The sequence below is a fragment of the Echinops telfairi genome, unplaced genomic scaffold (genome assembly GCF_000313985.2).
Source record: "Echinops telfairi isolate 266 unplaced genomic scaffold, ASM31398v2 ScPeMD7_18;HRSCAF=68, whole genome shotgun sequence".
Taxonomy (NCBI): domain Eukaryota; kingdom Metazoa; phylum Chordata; class Mammalia; order Afrosoricida; family Tenrecidae; genus Echinops; species Echinops telfairi.
Window position 1 is genome coordinate 46052786 of NW_022103915.1, and position 19764 is coordinate 46072549.

A 19764-nucleotide genomic window follows, 5' to 3' on the forward strand; every position below is an offset into this window, starting at 1 on the left:
GCAGGGCCTTGTAGGCAATATTAAGGACAGAGGATTTTATTCAAGTACAATGAATAGCTATTGAAAGGTTTTCAAGCTAGGAAATGGCACGATCAAAGTCATCTTTTTCAACCATTGAGGAGAAAGGATTAGAAAAAGGGCGAGAAACCAGTTAAGAAGCTATTGTGAAGGTCTTCAGTGGCAGGAATTACGGTGACAGTGGAAATAAAGAGAGGTGGCTTGATGCAGGAAATATGGCCGAGGTATAACTATAGGAATAGGTGAAGGCTCATTTGAGATTGAGGTAGGGGTTGAAGGAAGGTGGTGAGTTTGAAAGTTAAGGGCTAAGTCCCCAGAATTCCACGCAGAACATCTGAGCGAATGAAAGTATCATTTATTGATGTAGAAGAAGACCAGATGGGGAAAAATTGGAGTGGACAAAGATGAATTTGGTTTTCCAAATCGTCACTCTGAGATTCTGGTGAGACCTCCAAATAGAGTCTTCCAGTTAGCAATTCACTGTGTAAGCCTGCAGCTCAGTGGGGGAGGGGAGAAGGGCTGGGATGATTAGACAGGAAATACGCATTTGAGAGTCAGCTACCCCACATGGATAAGATCATTGGGGATGAGAGAACTTAGCACAAGAAGAGGCAAGAGCCCCGGATGGAACTGGGAGAAACAACTTGAGGAGGTGATATCCTGAAGCCGAGACGCCGCAGCCATAGGGGGAGATGGTATCACAGAAGCCAAATGGAGAGAACGGGTCAAACGCTACTGAGAAGTCGGAGAAGATGCTGCTGAGAAGCGGTCCTGGAATTCAGCCGCATGAATGTTACTGGTGGAAGAAATAGTAGTGGGGGTGGGGTGGGGGTGCCATGTCCGACTTCTGACTACCCAAAGGAGGAGGAGAATCCAGCTCTCCCACCTGCCCCGGGATGATTCTGACGAGGCAGAGGTCACACGTGCCTTGGCTCTCTAATTTCTTTTACCTTAGTCTGACTCCATCCATCCCTCCCACAACGTTCTTCTTGGACAGGGTCACTAATTCATTACAATGGGCACACAGAACTCATAGACAATATTTATGATGAGGGGGTTTATCAGGCAAGCTAACGGGTCACAGAATGTTAAGGATACAGTTCCTTTGTCTACAGAGCCTCTTCCCAGTCACGCTAGCAGGCATTTCTTTCTCTGGTCCTCAGCCTCTTAGTCACATGGTCCCTTATCCTCTGTCTGGTTTCATGGTGTAGGAAGCCCCCCCACCCCCCGCTCTGCCTCACAGTCTGTGTTCTGCTCCTCTGCTCTGCGTCATGGTGTCTGTGCTGTGACCTCAGGTGCCCCTGCTGTCTCCATCACTTTAGACAGGGATCTCCCATGAGCTCTGCTGGCGGAGCTTCGTTCTTGATGGTCTTAGGATTCTCTTCCTCTCTGCCTTTTTAGACAGCTCTCTTCGACCCATGGAATTTGCCTGGTCCTCCCCCATCATTTGGTGGGAGTTACATGGACATGGATAAAAGAGCCACCCTGAGTAATTTCATGTCACCACACTGGCACCATCAGTAAGTGCTGTTTTATAGATTGATGGGGTAGAAGAATGACAGGAAGAAAAGGAAACAGACACAGGTGTGCACAAAACTCTTATGATCTGAGCTGGAAAGGGAAGAGGAGGGAGGAGGATATAGCGCGAAGAGAATATATAAGCAAAGGAGAATTTTTGTTTGCTTGAAAGTGGGAGACGTGAGAGCATGTCTGAAGTTCTTTGGGAGATCTGGGTGGAGAAAAAGAGGCTAAAGTTGCAAAATATAGAAGATGACCACCAGATGGAAGATAGACCACATGTGGTAAAGTGACCATCCTGCCCCATTCTGCAATATATCTATATTCAAACATCCCAATATAGAGCATATTCCCCCTTTCTAAAACTATGCTTCACACTCGATAAAAGTGTATTCTAAAGACATAGACTATGGGTTTATGATATTCCATTAAAGGTAATGTCTCTGATATCAACATTTCAAAATACCCCTTTGTTCAGTTCAATAGAGCTTTACATCATGCTACAATACACCACAGAAAGATTTAAAAATGGTGAAAGGACATATGAATTTATTCTATAAAACGGGAGAAGGGTAATATTGAAAGAACTGAGAACAAATAACTTTTAGAAGGTATTTTTAAGGCAGGTAGAAAAATTCATGGATTATAGTTGAGGATCCTTGGGACATTTTTGTGCTCTTCTGAGGGTTAGATAGCAGGTTAAAGGCTTGGCTTAGCCCAAATATAATTTTATGTCACTCAAAAATTTATGATTCTATAAACAAAAACAAACAGTATAAGTGATAGGGGGGGTCTTTGGAGAGTGATGGAGAAAGGGAGTTCGAATTCGTAGTTAAAGAAAATGAGTACATGAGCTTTCTGGGAGCAAAAGCAAGATTGTTGGGCTCTGTCCACCACCCACTGAACTCTGTAATTGCGAGTTTCTTGTGATACCACTCGGAATTGGATTTGTGAATTGATTTTTCTGGCAAGACACTGACACCGAGGAGTTGGGGAGTGGAACTTATCGAGGGCTGAAGTCCCGGAGGCAGGTGCTTTGCGAGGAGCGAAGTTCAAGGAAGCAGAGTATTTCTGCAGCAGGGCGATCATATGATGGGCCCGGGAATCTTAAGGTGGCATAGTGAAAGCGAGGCAAGAGGGCCTCGCAAAAGCACGAGAGTGGAAGAATCCATGGATAGAATAGCTTGATGAGGACAAGCAAGAAAGCTCGAAGAAGGAGCTTAGGAAGTACACGAAGTTTACTTTGCGATTTGCAAATGTATGAATTTCTGGGGGATACCAAAGACTTAGCTAGGGCCAGGGATATAGGTGACCATGGAGGAATTCTAGAACACTCCATTGTGCTCATGAGGAACGTATCCATGGGTCAAGAAGCAGTTGTGCTAATGGAACAAGGAAACCGTGCGTGATTCAAAAATCAGGAAATCTACCCATCGGCGTGGTAACCTCTCATCATATTCATTCAGTCTGTGTGCTTAGCAAAGAGTACGAAGCCGGGTTACAGGAAGGAGAACGTGGCATCGAGATTGGAGGATACTTTAACAGACTCTAAAAAGGGTACTTAAGGGTTATTTTGCTACCCATAAGATGAACTCCTTTAAAGTTCTGGTGTCTGAGGCCCAGCCGGAATGCGAGCTCTTCCTGGGAGCATGCTGGAAGAGGAAGCAGAAGGAAAGAAGGAGGGGGCCTCAAGGCTTCCTGAGGTACTTTGACTGTCGTGAATCAGCTCAGCATAAACAGTAACCTGGGAGAAGAAGAAAAAAGAAAAGATCAAAGGAAGGCTATTAACCAGCAGTATGCAGAGGACACAGCCCTGCTTGCTGAAAATGAGGAGGACTTGAAGTCCTTGCTGATGGAGATCAAGGATCGCAGCCTTCGGTATGGATGACAACTCAGTGTCAAGAAGACCCAAATCCTCACAACCGGACCAATAGGTAAGTAACATCATGATAAATGGAGAAAAGATTGAAGTTGGCAAGCTTGGATCCACAATCAGTGTTCATGGAAGCAAGCAGGCAAGAGATCAAACAACACATTCCATTAGGTACATCTGCTGCACATCATCTCTTTAGAGCAGCGGTTCTCAGCCTATGGGTCGCGACCCTTTGGGGGTCAAACGACTCTTTCACAGGGGTCGCCTAACACCATCGGAAAACCCATAAATATTTCACAATATATAATTACATATTGTTTCGTGCTTAATCACTAATCATAAATTATGTTTAATTATGTTCAATTTGTAACAATGAAAATACATCCTGCATATCAGATATTTACATCACGATTCATAACAGTAGCAAAATGACAGCTATGAAGTAGCAACGAAAATAATTTTATGGTTGGGGTCACCACCACATGAGGAACTGTATGAAAGGGTCGCGGCCTTAGGAAGGTTGAGAGCCACTGCTTTAGCGTATTGAAGAAGCAAAGATGTTCCTTTGAGGACTAAGGTGTGCCTGACCCAGGCCATGGCATTTTCCATTGTCTCCTATGCGTGTGAAAATTGGACACTGAGTAAGGAAGACTGACAAAGAATCAGTCCCTGTGAATCATGGTGCTGGAGAAAAATATTGAAAGTACCATGGACTACTCAAAGAACAAATCAATCTGTCTGGGGAGAAGTGCATCCAGCGTGCTCCTGAAAGGTAAAGGTGGCAAGACTCCCCCTGACATACTTGGGACATGTTGCCAGGAGAGACCAGTCCCTGGAGAAGAACATCACGCTTGATAAAGGGAAGGGACAAGGAAAAAGAGGAAAGCCCTCAAGCAGATGGACTGCCACCAGGGCTGCACCAGTGGGCTCCGGCACATGGGTGGTACGGGACCGTCGCCGTGTTTCATTCTGTCGTGCACAAACAAGGTCACTACCGATCAGAACAGACCCGATGGTACTTAACAGCAACAACATGGAGGGACTCAGGAGATCATCCAGATGAAGAGGTTAAGGAACTGAGATGCAAGGGCCATCTTCATATTGACACTTTTCAGGGAATGGCAGGAATGTGGTGAAGAGAAAGGCTATATAGATCAGGCCTTTTAGTCAGTCTGCAGAGAGAAGAAAAGAGGTGACTGGCAGCTCGTTTACACTAAAGGTGGGTGGGGCGTAGTAGAACTGTACAGTGTGAACCCAAGAGGAGAAGTGGCCGTTATAAAGGGTGAGAGAAGGTGAAGGATCTGGAAGTGACTCTGGAGATCAAAACCCAGAATACTCCCACTTCCTATCTCTGATTCTAGGAGACACATCACCGCCTTCATGAGCTTCTTATGCACTTAACAGATTCTGACTTTTGTTCATCTGTGCACTAAGATTGAAACTCTTAGTGTGGGTGGATAGGGATGACTCTGGCATTTTCGTACATAATATTGAGGGGAAAAATAAAAATGGAATTTAAAATTCATATTTTCCAAGTGTATGGAAACATATGGAAGCTTGTTTTCACAGAGGATACATGAAAAGTTTCCCTACAATTTTCATTCATCTAATTTTTATTCTTTCTGCTTAGATTTAGGTATTACTTGGGCCTTTTCATTCTAGGAAAGAGATGAGATATATATTTTTTCCTTCAATTCCAAGCAAGAGAATAATTTTGTATTCAATAGCTTGAGCCATGATTTATTTCCCTGGCCTGTATGTGTACCATCGGATGCTTGGTGAGCACCAGACATGATGGTAGTCACAGATTAATGGTTAATAAGATAGTCTCTCTTCCCAAGAAGTATAATTTGATAGGGAATATAGTATACTTTCCCACTAAATTCCTTATTTAATCTCATTCATCCATCCATCCCCTGAATTGTCTATCCTCTGCTGCCTAACTTCAGATAAAGAGATATGGATGATCACACAAATGCCCTAAGAGGCAGCATGATGCAGTTAAGAACTTGGATTCAAGTTCTGGTTCTATCATTTTTTTAGTTGCTTGACTTCAGGCAAGTTGAATTTTTATGTTCTTCAGTTTCCCTCCCCTATAGAATGCTATGATAACTCCTGTGGAGTTGTTGAAATTGAAGAAGATAATACTTCTGTCATATTTAGCAAATAAGTGCTTCTTAAATGTCATGATGCCATCAAAAATCATTGTTAAGGCAAATAGAAATATAATATTATATGATAGCATTCAAGTCCCATATCCTTGCCTTTCTTACAGTTAAATCCAGTAACCACTGGACAAGAAAGGGTATGAACACACACACACACACATGCAACACAGTTTGTGGCACAAGAACCGGTAGGGACCCTGAAGAGTCCTGGGGTCTTTGGAAGCTTTGGGTCATAAGACCTTTCCATTTTACTGGTGAGTCAGATTATAGTTTAAAGTATAGTGTTAAACTGATGGAGTAAAATTTTTATTTCTTTCTTTTTTAATTTTCAAAAAGGCAAAATCAAGACTCTTATGTTAATATAAAATGAACAAGTGCCACAGATTTTATCCAAATTATCAGTTGATGAGAAGTCAGTGAATTGCAAAGGCCCATTCAAAGAGAAGTTTAAGACGTTAATCACTTAGACATAGATAGCGTAACATTGCTGGATGATACTAGACTGGTTCGTGTCCGCAGGGCCCCAAATTACAATCTTTGGGGTTATCTGTTCCACTAGACAGAAATTCTTTGCATCTCTACCAAGCAAGAATCTACAAGTTCACCTCCACTCCTACAAAGTTGTAAAATAGCCCAGACAATAGAAAAGTCAAGCACAGTCCTGCATTGTAGGGCATGTAGAGCACCCAGGAATCTCTTTTGCCTCTTTTCCAGTTTAACAATGTACCAGAACCCGCGCGCGCGCACACACACACACACAAGAAATATAATAAGCATAAGCTATCTCTGAGAAGACAGCCTGTGAGTGGTGCAAAGGGTTAACACACTCAGCTGCTGCTTGAAAGGTTGGCAGTCAGTTCAAATCCACCTGGGAACCTGTTGGCCTGCTTTAGACCAGCCCTTGAAACCCTGTGGAGCACAGTGCTCTCTGACACACACGGGTCACGGTGCGTTGGAATGGATTCACTGGCCGCATTGGTTCGGTGACCTCTGAGAACCTGCTTGTAGAGTTTGGAGGTTGGAGTAGGGAGTGGGCTGTCAAAGGATGCAGAAGTAACGTTCACAATATGTGAGGAATTGAAGAAGGCATTCGTGTCATGATTCTGTAACGGAGGGACCCAAAGCCAATGGAAACCCCCAGGTCTTGAGATTTTAAACACCCAGGCAATTGACACAGCCTTTTGGTTCTCAGCATGCTTAGTATTGGGCAGACTATCCTTGCTGACCCGCGATGGAACAATTGCTAGATGTTTTGCTCTCCAAGTGAACACGAGAAGGGCTCAGTAGGGCTTACCTTAAAATCTTTCTGGGCAGCAGTCTATACCCAGGGAACTGAATTAGATGGCCTGGTAGGCAATACCACGAAAGGGGGAACGACAGTCCTTCGCTCTCCATACACCGATAGCCTCGGTTCCATTTACATTTCTTGAAGTCCTATTTCCAGGCCAGCGGTTCCTGGAAAGCCATTCCCCTCCATCCCCCAGTCTTTTTGTAAGGGACCCAGGCCCCGTGGCGATTGGCCAGTTAATGAGCAGGCTGGAGCTCCTCCTGGATCTTCACGACAGTGATAAACAGTCCTCATTCAGTTCCAGGAGGTGCAGGTTCAGTTTTTCTATTGGCGGGTTTCTCAGTCAACAGGGGATGGGAGTGGAGAGATAGAAGAGAATGCGAGCTTGAACATGGTGCTGTTGTTATGTGGTTTTGCATCCTTTCAACTCAAAAGGATCCTAGAGGACAGGCTAAGGCTTCTCCACGGGGTTTCCTATTTTCTAATCTTTTTCCAGAGCAGATCTCCAGGTCTTTTCTCCCTCCAAGCAGCTGGGGAGCTATTCAACCTCCAGTTTTTCAGTCAGCAGCCAAGCTCTTTCATCACCGAGTCTCCAGGGCTCCTTATGCATGGCTATCAAGGAGAACTATGTCTTCTAGTCCACCTCTCATCAGTACCACAGAGGCGCTCGTACCACTGCCGAGAAGCCTTTTAGAGGTACAATCCTTGGCTGTCCCGTATCTCCTTTGAATTTCAGACATCATGTTTATTCATTAAATAGTGATTCTGAAATCCTAGTCCTCAATCATGACGGCTTTTCAGATAGAAGACCTGAAACAAACATCTCTGCTGTTTAGCTCCCACTTCCATGACCTGAAGGTGGTTTGTATTTCTAGAACAGGTGAATTAGCCACTCTCTCACTCATGACAGCAACCTTTTGATGAAGCTCTCCTTCCTTTCCTTTAAAGTATTACAAACGATAACAAACACACAGAAAGGAGCATAAAGCACAAATGTAACTCTGTTTAATGCAAAATTCCATGAAAGTGCCACCTGCTCAAGAAAGAACATTTTCAGGTCAGAAGCCAGCACGTGCCACTTCCAAACACAACGCCCCTCCTCTTCACTCCCCAGTGGTAACCACCATCCTAATATTGTGATAATCACAGCTTTGGTTTACTATATAGTTTTACCAACTAAATAACACACGGTTGCTGATGTAACAAAAATCGAAAGGAAAAGAAACAGCTGCAAACAACCATAAATAATTATAATATAGAACATGCAAAATATGAATCAAGGAAAATTGGACGTTGTCAAATGAAATGAAACACAAAAAGGTTTTTTTTTTGGTGAATGGAAATGGACTGGTATTGGTCATGTTGAATTTGACAACCATATGGTTTACTAAGCCAAGACAGAGAAATTGGAGAAGAACGATGTCGCATTCGGCACCAAAGTGAACATTTAAAGAGCTATCCAGAAGTACAAGAATGCCACTGTAAGGATAATAGCCACACAGGCACAAGGTAGATCAGTTAATATGACTATTCTTCAAATTTATACACAATAATTAATGCCAAAGATAAAGACGTTGAAGAATTTTACCAACTTCTACAGTCTGAAATTGATCAACCATGTAATTAAGGTACACTGATAATTACTGGTAATTGGAATGTGAACTATGAAAACAAAGAAGAATTGGTAGTTGGAATATACGGCATTGGTGATAGAAATGATGCGGCATTTACATGATAGAATTTTGCACGACCAAAGATCTATTCATTAGAAACTGCTTTTCAACAGCATAAATGGCAGCTGCATACACGGACTTAGCCAAATGGGTTACATAGTAATCAAGTTGACTATCTCATGAGAGACCACGGAGAAGCTCAATGTCATCAATGAGAATAAGGCCAAGGGCCTATGGAGAAACAGGCCATCAATTGCTCATTGTTGCTTTTGTTAGTTCCATCAGGTCTGCTCTGACCAATGTGGCTTCGTGTGCAATAGAACAAACTCAGCCCAGTCCTGTACCATCTTCACGATTGTTGCTGTTTGAGCCCATTGTTACAGCCCTTGTGTTCATCCATCTTGTCCAGCGCCTCTCTTTTCCACCGGTATTTCACTTTACCAAGCATGATGTCCTTCTCCGGGCACTGACCTCTTTTAATAACGTGTCCAAAGGACATGAGACTAAGTCTTGCCATCCTCGTCTCTAAGGAGTTTCCTGGATGTACTTCTTCCAAGACACATTCGTTTGCTCTTTTGTCAGTCCACAATCCTTTCAATATTCTTTGCCAACATCTTAATTCAAATGCATTGATTTTTCTTTGATCTTCCATATTCAATTTCTTTCACATGCACGTGGGCAATTGAAAATACTACGCCTTGGATCAGGCATACCTTAGGCTTCAAATTGACATAGTTATTTTTCAAAACTTTATCCAGATCTTCTGAAACTGTAGACAATAGTCATATGAATGGAAAAAACTTAGAATACCGAGATTGAACACTATCTGAAGACTTGAAGAAGTCCCATCGTAAAGTCTTGGCGACATTCATGGCTGTGCAAACTCCAAGACTGACTCCTTGAACCTCTGGAAGGGTCAATGAATCTTTCAGTTTGCAACAAACAAGTCTGGTTGGTACAATCGATACATTTATACATTCTCATTGCAAATATCAATTGGAACACACTTTTTGTATGGAGCTTTGCAGTATCAATAGGAGAAACAGCAGGGTTTCTGCTCACATGAAATTTACAGCATCAGAAACCCACAAGGGCAATTTTGCTCTGTCCTGTATGAGTCAAAATGGACTCAATGGTGGTGTGTTTGTCTTTGTTTATTGTTGTTGTTATTTATCGTGACCCAGAAAAATACTTGCATGTAATTTACTAGACTCTTTTCTAAGAAGTTATCCTAAGAAAATAATCCCAAAGGAAGGACAATGGCCACAGGCATGGGAATAATTTGGAATACCGAGAGTAAACACCTCCTGAAGCCTCTCCATCAGGGCAACATTAAGTCGGTTATGGTATGCCATTGGTGGACTGAGAAGGGTTTAGGGGACATGATTTTGTTGGAGTAAAGATAGGAAACTTGAGGCTATCTTAGAAAATGCCTACTCTTTTTACTTAGACAATGTTTATTTAAGGGTGGCTTGTGGGAGGTGAAGAATGGAGCTTGCCGTTGTAGTTCGTTGCCATCTAGGCAAGTAGGGACTCTCAAGAATGGGTTCACAGGTGTTAGAGTCTACCCCAACACTCTCCCCTGCAACTACCACTGACTAATATACAGTAGTGTTGTAGTGGGTTATACCTTGAACTGCCTACCTGCAAGTTCAAAGCCACCAGCAGTTCCATGGGAGAAATCTGAGGCAACCTGAGCCCATAAAGAGCGACAGCCTCAGAAACCGAAAGGGCCAGTTCCACGCTGTCCTATAGGACGGGCCTCTGGCAGTGGGGATCAACTCAATGACAGTGGGTTTCTTTGTTTGCTTTTGCTTTTTCTGATTGGAAAAATGTGCTTATATCTTCCTAAGGAAAGAAGAAAGAACAAAAAATGATATATCTGTGTGATGACTATAGGTCTGTAAAGTTTCAGCTAGTCAGTTGAGCCAGATCTGGAACGAATTGGGAGAACAGTATGAATTACTGAGTGGTAAAACTGTCAATAAACATTTTGCTCATATTTTCTGTGAATGTTGTTTAATGCAGCAACCACTTTCATTTTACAAAATTATCTCAAGTGTTCAAATCAAGCTCTCCTCTTTGGCATGTCTTAGTGAAAGGATGTCACTGTATCTATCTACTCACAGAAGATGGCTTTGACGCCCATTGTCATTTGCAGAGTTAAATCCAATCTGGGTTCTTGGTGACTTGACTCTTGGCACTCATGGAACCACAGGGCCGAAAGGGAAAAGGCCTCACTACACAAAATCCCCAGCCAGATAGGCCTTTCTACCAGGACTACAAAACTGTCTGCTCACAGGGCGCAGTGGAGCTGCTGGTGGGAGAGAGTAAATTAGCAAAGCTCTTTGGCATTGACAAGTGAAGTTGAAAGGCTTCACACCTATGACCCAGATATTCCATGCCTCTCTATATGTACCCTGAAGAAATTATTGTCACATGTGTACCAATAAATATGTATGAAAATATTTATAGTAATGTTATCCCTATCCGTGCACAGCAGAGAACAATATCAATGCTCATCGTGCGTAGAACGGGTTCAAAATGTATAGACATGATCCCATCATGAAATACTATACAACAGTGAGTATACGCAGAGTAGTTAGACACAAAACAATCAGTAAAGGTCACAAACATAATGATGAATGAAAGAAACAAGAGCTATGACATGATTCCACTAATAAAAAGTTTTGAAACAGGATAAACTGTTAGAACCCTGTGTCCAACAGATGGAACACCGCCCCCTCGTGCACCATCGTCATAATCACTCTGTCACTCCATCTCACTGAGTGGAGGGCTTCTGCTTTTTCATTGATGCTGCATTGAATCATGCATAATGTCCTTCTCCAGTGACCTCTCCCCGCTACTGACATGTCCAAAGTCCTGGAAACAAGGGCTCACCGTCCTTGTTTCCGAGGACACTGTACTTCTTCCAGGAAAGATGTGTTGGTTCTTATGGCAGGACATGGCATATTTGCCATTCTTTACTAAAGCCATCGTTCAAAGGCATCAGTTCTCCTTTGGTTTTCTATTCATGGTCCATCTTTCAAGGAGCCCTGGTGGCATAGTGGTTATGCATTGGGCTGCTGACTTTCTACTCCCGCGAAGTTACACTCTTAGAAACTCACAGGGGCAGTTCTAGTCGGTCCTATAGGGTCACTGTGAGTTTGCTTCGACTCCATCACGGTAAGTTTGCTTTTTTTAGGTTTTGTTTTGTTTTGGTCCATCTTTCAAATGCACAGGAGGCAATTGAAAATACCATGCCTTGGGTCCAGCACACTTTAGTCTTTAAGGTAATATTTTTACTTTTTAACAATTTAAAAAGGTCTTTTGTAGATTTTTTCCTTCTTTTTTTTGTAGATTTTTTTCAATGCAATACTTCATTTGATTCCTTGACTGCTAATTCCATCTGCATTGATTGTGGGTACAAGTAAAATTCTTGACAATGCACTCTTTTCTCCATTTAGCAAGATATTGTTTGTTGGTCCAGTTTGGAAACTTTTGTTTTTGTTATGTTGAGGTGTAATCAACTCTGAAGGCTGTGGTCTTGGATGTTTGTGAGCAAGTGCTTCAAATTCTCTCCATTTCCAGTGAGCAAGTTTGGGTCAGATGCATACTGAAGGTTGCTCACGAATCTTCCAACTGATGCCTTCTTCTTCAGACGGTCCAGCTTCTCAGGTTACTTTTTTAGTCTACAGATAGCATAAGTGTGGTGAAAGGACTTACATACTTTTCCCGATTTTAAATCACACAGTATCCTCTTCTTCCATATGAAGCACCACCTCTTGGTCTATTTGTAACTTCCAAATTAACTCAGTTAAGTATTCTGGGATTCCCATTCTTTTCATTGCTATCCATAATTTGTTATCATCCACACAGTTGACTGCCTTTGCATAGTCAATAAAACATCTTTCTGGGATTTTGTGTTTCAGCCAAGATCCATGTGACATCAGCAATGGTCTCTATTCTTTGCGCCACCCATTGTTGCTGTTGGAGGGTCCCTTTGAGTTGGTTCTGACTCACAGTGAGTGACCCTATGGACCAGAGAAACACCACCCAGCCCTGCCCCCTGCGCACAAGTGTGCTTATGCTTGAGCCATGTGTTGCAGCCACTCTGCCAACCCATCTCAGAGAGGGTCTTCCTCTCTTCCACTGCCACTCCACCTTACCCAGCATGGTGTCCTTCCCCAGGAAATGGTCTCTCTGAAACAAGTGACCAGAGTGCATGAGACAAAGTCTCTCCATCCTTGTCTCTAAGGAGTATTCTGGATGTACTTCTTCCAAGACAGATTTGTTTGTTCTTTTGGCAGTCTACGATACTTTCAAAATTCTTTGCCAACACCATGATTCAAGTGCATTGAGTTTTCATCGGTCTTCCTTATTCAATGTCCAAGTTTCACGTGCATGTGGGGCAATTAAAAACACCATGCCTTCAATCAGGTGTGCTTTAGTCTTCAAAGTAATATCATGTTTTTCAACACTTTAAAGAAACCTTGTGCAGATTTCCCTAATGCAATGTGCCATTTGATCTCTTGACTGCGCCTTCCATGAGCATTGATTGTAGATACAAGCAAGACAAAATCCATGACAACAGTTTTTCCATTTATCAATCTTCTCTCCATTTAATACTTCACATTAACGTAGGATTTGGTCTTTACATGGAGTCATAATTCATACTGAAGGCTGAAATCCTCCATCTTCATCAGCAAGTGCTTCAAGTTCTCCTCACTGTCAGCAAGGAAGGTTGTGACATCTGAGTACTGAAGGTAATTAATAAGCCTTCCTCCAATTCTGATGCCGCATGAGAATCCAGCTTCTCTGATTATTTGATTAGCATACAGATTGAACAAGTATGGTGAAAGGATACAAGCCTGAAGCAGAACTTTCCTGATTTTTAAACCATATAGTATTCTGTTCCATTTGCACAACTGCCTCTTGATCCTTGTACATGTTCTGCACGAGCACATTGAAGTGTTCTGAAATTTCCATTCTTCTCAAGGTTATCCATAGTTTGTGATGATACACAGAGGCTGATGCCTTAGTGTAGTCAAAAATACACAAATTACCATCTTTCTGGTATTCTCTGCTTTCAGCCAAGATTCATTTGACATCAGCAATGAAGTAATGATCTCTCTTGTTCCACATCCTCTTCTAAATCTGGCTGAGATAGGTAAGGTTATTGTACCAACCTGGCTGATAAACACATGTGGGATTAAAGGTTCTCGGGTCTCTTGCTCTCTGATAGTAGGATCAGGGTGCAGCTGTCTTAGCCAGTTCCATTCTTCAGCTGGCAAGGCTCACTTCCTGTGAGACATCCCTGAGGAGATGGACCTACCCTGATGCAGCCTTGGGTGCTGGAGAAGCCGCACGGAGATCCCTGCCAGTGCTGAGATGCTTATACCACCACTGGATTCCAAGACTTTCTACCCACTGGCCTGTGATCCTCCTGCATTTGGCATCATTGTGTGTTTTATGAGTTTGAGGAGGACTTTGTAGATTGTTTTCGGACATATGAGCTAAGTCAGACTAATGGGCTTGGACTGGACTGGGTTGGGATGCTTTCTGAATGTACACTTACCCTTTATATAAAACTCTCTCTTACACGCATACGAGTTTCTGTGGATTTGTTTGTCTAGTTTGCCTAGACAAATACCCTGACTGGAACTTCCGGTAGCTCCCTGTCAATGTACTGTTGCAACCGCTGTTGAACGATCTTCACCAGAATTTTACTTGCATTGTGGTATCAGTGATTTTATTCTGTACCATGACCATTCAGTTGGGTCGACTTTCTTTCTTTTTTTTCTTTTTTTTCTGCTTTATTTCCAAAGCCTAGGAGGCTGAGAGCAGAACGCAGACGAAGGTACAGGGCTGTGGGGCGTGGGCATGACGGCTGAGTGGTTGTGACCGGGTGTGCAGGGATTCTCCCAGAACTGAGAGAAGGGCCCTTGGGGCGTTTAAGCAACGCAAGTGTTGGACTTGGCACTGGGTGCATGTAGAGCTTATGGAGTGAGTGTGGAATAGGGCACAGGGGTGGGGAGACTGACCCAGGGGACAGGGAGTGTCTTAGAACTAGGTAACTCGGGGATGGGGCCCCGGCTGTGGTCTGAGAAGCCGGTGTCAAGGGCTAGGAGGCATGAGGAGGTCGGTGGGTCTCCGGACCCATGGATACGTGACTGCACGCAGGTCGGCCCTGGGAAAGACCCAAGCAGAGGGTCCAAGATGGTTCCTGCAGCGAGGCGATGGGGGGGGGAGGTCTGGGGTTCCCATTCAGGAATATATAGTCAGCTGCAGTCACTCTTGGATGTTCACCTGGATTTTTCAGTTCCATCTTTGTCAAGAGATTTAAAGGCACGGAACATGGCATCCAGTCTGACCAGGCAGATGGTTAAGTTGTCGAATCCATGTTTCCAGCCTCATCTGAATAGCGCCGAATGATCATGTGGTAGAGATGTTCGTTCAGATGGAAGCCTGCTGCCTCAAAAGGCCCTGGGAGTCCGCTGCTACAGACGGTCCCCCAGTGGTCAACATCAAAGCATTTGTAGATGGCCTGCTACTTCTTGATGCTGTTCCACGGGTGCTTGAATTCCTCGAAGCCCAACTTGCCTGGGGTATCACTAGCCGTCACAGCCACCATGCCGCGACAGACACGTGTCACGGCCCAAACCATCCGTCTTCAGATCAGGATGGCGGGTCACAATTTTGTTGAGAATGGCCATGAGTTCGGTGGCGCTGACCTCCGTGTCATCTCCAGCCAACTGGTTAAACAGTCACCGGAACTGGCGGACCTCCTCGCTCGCATGGGCCTCAATGTGGGAGTAATGGGCGCACCGGGGCGGAGGGTCCGGGTTGTACTGCGCAGCCGCATCGCTGATGGCGCTATGACCCCGCCCAGAATACGCGTGGCCGTTCCTCTGCTGCCCGCGCCGCCCCCCCCCCCCTGCTGACCAGGCCTCCCAGCACGTTCCCCAGGCCCCCGCCGCCCTTCGGACCGAGTTGACCAGGAACATGGCTGCGCCTTGGACTCCTGAGGAGGAAAGAGGAGTTGGTCAACTGTCTTTGAAATGGGTACAAATGTGGATCTCTTCCACTTACTTGGTCAACAAGCTGTCTTCCAAATTTCTTGTCATAGATGGGTGAGTGCTTCCAGTACTTTATCAGCTTGTTGAAACATTTCAATTGGTATTCCATCAATTCCTGGAGCCTTGTTTTTGGCTAATGCTTTTAGTGCAGCTTGAATTTTGTCCTCCAGTACCACTGGTGATTGCTTATAAGTTACCTCTTGAAATGACTGAATGCAGCCAGTTCTTTTCGGTACAGTGACTCTTTGTATTCCTTTCATCTTTTGATGCTTCCGGCATCATTCAATATTTTGCACATAGAACCTTCCAATATTTCAAACCGAGACTTGAATGTTTTCTTCAGTTCTGCCAGTCACTAAGACATGCCAAAGAGGAGAGTTCATTTTGAACACTTGAGATAATTTTGTAAAATGAAAATAGCTGTTGCATTAAACAACATTCTCAGAAAATACGAACAAAATGTCTATTGACAACTTTACCACTCAGTAATTCATAGTGTACTATTCTAATTCTTTCCAGACCCGGTTCAAATGACCAGCTGAAACTTTACAGACCTGTAGTCATCACACAGATATATCATTTTTTGTTCTTTCTTCTTTCCTTAGGAAGATGTAAGCACATTTTTCCAATCAGAAAAAGCAAACAAAGAAACCCACTGTCATTGAGTTGATCCCCACTGCCAGAGGCCCGTCCTATAGGACAGCGTGGAACTGGCCCTTTCGGTTTCTGAGGCTGTCGCTCTTTATGGGCTCAGGTTGCCTCAGATTTCTCCCATGGAACTGCTGGTGGCTTTGAACTTGCAGGTAGGCAGTTCAAGGTATAACCCACTACAACACTACTGTATATTAGTCAGTGGTAGTTGCAGGGGAGAGTGTTGGGGTAGACTCTAACACCTGTGAACCCATTCTTGAGAGTCTCTACTTGCCTAGATGGCAACGAACTACAACGGCAAGCTCCATTCTTCACCTCCCACAAGCCACCCTTAAATAAACATTGTCTAAGTAAAAAGAGTAGGCATTTTCTAAGATAGCCTCAAGTTTCCTATCTTTACTCCAACAAAATCATGTCCCCTAAACCCTTCTCAGTCCACCAATGGCATACCATAACCGACTTAATGTTGCCCTGATGGAGAGGCTTCAGGTGGTGTTTACTCTCGGTATTCCAAATTATTCCCATGCCTGTGGCCATTGTCCTTCCTTTGGGATTATTTTCTTAGGATAACTTCTTAGAAAAGAGTCTAGTAAATTACATGCAAGTATTTTTCTGGGTCACGATAAATAACAACAACAATAAACAAAGACAAACTCACCACCGTTGAGTCCATTTTGACTCATACAGGACAGAGCAGAATTGCCCTTGTGGGTTTCTGATGCTGTAAATTTCATGTGAGCAGAAACCCTGCTGTTTCTCCTATTGATACTGCAAAGCTCCATACAAAAAGTGTGTTCCAATTGATATTTGCAATGAGAATGTATAAATGTATCGATTATACCAACCAGAGTTGTTTGTTGCAAACTGAAAAATTCATTAACCCTTCCAGAGGTTCAGGGAGTTTGCACAGCCATGAATGACCCCAAGACTTTACTATGTGCCTGCTCCGTGATGACTGCTGAGGTTAGATGCTCGATGATGCCAGAAACGCTGCTGCTCCTAAAGCTGGGCCCTTCTACTGCTATCCATCTGCCCAGCATCTGCTTCCTCCTGTTGTCATTTTCTGTAATGTCGCCTCAACTGGCATTACTTGGTCAGTGGAATCTAGTAGAATCTACATCTACCTCCCAGTTACAAAAAAAGGCGGGGCAAAATGTGCTCTTTATTAGTACTTCTGAGACAGTACTCATGGTTGTTAACAACCCTAATCATAAGACGAGTACTCGAAGATTTTGGAGGCCACATGGTCAAGGTCTCCTTCACATTCCAGACCAGAATCATTTCTAGGCTAGGAGTAAGCCAGGCAGGCTCCCCTTGTCAGGTTCTGTCTCTTGTGTCTTTTCGTTGCCCCGATGTAATTTGTTTGAAGATGTGGTTGTTCTCTTTGCTTCCAGAATTTTATATATCCCCAGAGAATTTGCGTACCTCCAAAAATAGAGGAAGAAGCAAATCACAAATCTTTGTTTTATGCCAATGCACATTTCATGAATCTAGCTGTTTCGGGAAGCATATAATCACTATCCCTTTAAATGACTGAGATAGAGGCTAATGTCTCAAATGGTGTTTTTTGTACAAGATGGACAAACTTGACCTTGGCATTTATCTCCCATTTTCATCATGGGTGGATGAAGCAGACAAAGGAAATAATATTTGCTTTTTGTGTCTAATCTTTCACACAAAGAACTTATTAGGTTATAAGCATTGACCTCAAACTGAGCCCATACCCTAATTTTCTCTTTACAGTTCTACTGGCACATCATCCACACGTCATAAAATCTAGTAGTTCAATCATATCAAGAAGAATTGTACAATTATTACCACAATCAGTTTTAGAACTTCTTTTTTCTTTCATGGTTAAATCGCTTTTTAAATGAGTTGTGCTAACCCTAATTTTCTACTTTGTAAGTGGCCATCTTAAATATGAGGGAGAGGGGTCAGCGAAGTAATTTTATCAAGGTTGTTACTAATCTAGTGTGCCCTTTATGCAGAATTTAGTCTCCAAAACGTTCTATGGGTCCTTATGAGTTAGGATTTACTTGATGACACTGGGTTTATTTTTTTGTTTGTTTGTTTTTAATGTGGTCCATGATTGCTAACGTCTCTGGAAGTACTCTGGGGTATGAATGGCACTTTCTCACTACTCGGTGAATTGTGTCTCCCATGGATAATAAAAATAAATCCAACCAACATGATTGCATTTCAGAGGTGGGGGACCGAGCAGGGAGCAACCAATCAAAAGTATCTGAAGCAACAAATTATGCCCCAGAGGAATCATCTTGCATTTCCTTGGTTCTGTTTCCATGGCATTAAGGATTGCTTGGGATATTCAAAGGCAATTTAAATGCATTTAGGCCACAGTTTATGAGGGGCTAATCTTAGGAGAATCAGATCTGAGTAAACATTAGCATCTAGTAAAGTAAGCAATATTAAAAATCGCACTCCATCTTGCTGGATATATAATGCCTGCTTATAACTTGGGCTCAAGGTGAATCATGTTCAGAGAATGCTATCATCTCCATATGCTAGAAGACAGAAATGTTGTACTACCATTTTCTAAAGTAGATTTTTAAGCTCTAAAGTATGAATTTGTGTGGCTGTTCTCTCTAGGGCCAGGCTCAGGAGTGGGCCAACTAGGCATGGGAGCTGTGTTTCCTAAATCACAACTCTTCCCTGAGCTAAAGCATTCAAAAGTCATTTCTCAGTGTTGAAGTGATTCTTTAGCCTTTCAGTCTCCTGGGGAGCTGAAGGGCCCTTAGAGAGGAGCCCGGGGGCTCTGTCAGTTAAGCGTTGGGCTGCTAACTGCCTTCGGTTCACATCCACCAGCTTCTCTGTGGGAGAAAACAGAGGCTATCTGCGCCCGTAAAGATTTGTAGCCTCAGAAGCCCAGAATCGACTCTAGGACAGTGGGTTGGTTGGTTTTGTTTTAAGGAAAAAAATGTCTCTAGATGGTGCAAATGATTTATACTCAACCACTAACCTAAAAAGAAGCCCCGGTGGCCCAGTGGGTTACAAACTGGGTTACTACCCCTAATGTCAGCAGTTCAAACCCACCAGCCACTCTGAAGGATGAAGATGAGACTGTCTTCTCCCCGAAAAATTGCATCTTGGAAACCCAAAGGGGAAGTTCTACTCTGTCTTATAAGGTTACTATGAGCCAGAATCAACTTGATGATAGTGGGTTGGGTTTTTGTTTGTTTGGGTTTTTTTACACAAACCTAAAGGTTAGTGGTATGCACCCATCCAATGGTGCCAGGGAAGAAAGGCCTGGTGATTTGCTTGCATAAAGATAACAGCGAAGACATCCATAAGAAACAGGTCTACTCCATTAATGCATGGGGTTGCCCTGGATTGAAACAGACTCAAAGCAATGGGCACATTTGTTTTTCATTTTGTTTTGTTTGAGCTCTGCTTTTAGCACAACTTGAACATTGCTAACACTCAGGTAGGCATTGACAAGGCAGCTCAAGATGGAGCTAGAAAAAAGAAGAATGCTGGT

The 19764-nt window shown here is 43.3% G+C and overlaps 1 pseudogene; it reads right to left on the minus strand.

The window, feature by feature from the left end:
- Positions 1–14829: 14829 nt before the first annotated feature.
- LOC101656555 lies at positions 14830–16805 on the minus strand (annotated as a pseudogene).
- Between the last annotated feature and the right edge of the window lie 2959 nt (positions 16806–19764).